Source organism: Penaeus monodon, chromosome 24 (genome assembly GCF_015228065.2).
Source record: "Penaeus monodon isolate SGIC_2016 chromosome 24, NSTDA_Pmon_1, whole genome shotgun sequence".
Taxonomy (NCBI): Eukaryota; Metazoa; Arthropoda; class Malacostraca; order Decapoda; family Penaeidae; genus Penaeus; species Penaeus monodon.
The window spans coordinates 38,538,648-38,539,116 of NC_051409.1; the positions used below are offsets into that span (position 1 = coordinate 38,538,648).

The 469-nt window shown below is 34.3% G+C and overlaps 2 protein-coding genes across 2 annotated transcripts in view; both read left to right on the top strand.

Moving 5' to 3' along the window:
- LOC119588787 overlaps positions 1 to 469 on the top strand; it is a gene marked incomplete in the record, with an annotated part of 27,513 nt that overhangs the window by 17,605 nt on the left and 9,439 nt on the right.
- Positions 1 to 469, top strand: part of LOC119588786 (cGMP-inhibited 3',5'-cyclic phosphodiesterase B-like) — a 13,138-nt gene that overhangs the window by 11,040 nt on the left and 1,629 nt on the right.

Consider the following 469-nt stretch of genomic DNA (forward strand, 5'->3'; position numbering starts at 1 on the left):
TTTAACGATCTAACCTGTAACATAGACTTTTTACCTAAACCACGCCCCCCGTTAAGGAAATTATTAAAAATTTCTCCTCAATCAACAGGAAAATTTGGAAAAAAAATCATGATTAAGTACCTATCACTGCACACAACATGTTTTGAGCAACGTAACCCAACTTACAACAATCACTATGGAAAGACCGAGATAGATTTCACAGGGAGTCAAGGTCACTCCTATTAACAAAACCTAAAGTATATTTTTTAAATACCACGTTTTATCTCTCATAATTCCCCACACAAATAAAACAGAAAAAAATTATCAGCAATTCTTCAGTCTGGAGAAATCTGGTGTTTTTTCAGATCTTGCTATCAAACATGTTGCAACATGTTTTTTCGCTTAGTCACGTGTTTTCTTGTTTTTAATATCAATGGATGACAACATATGGCAGGCAGGTTGTGGGTTTTATGGACTAGTTTTGTTTCCA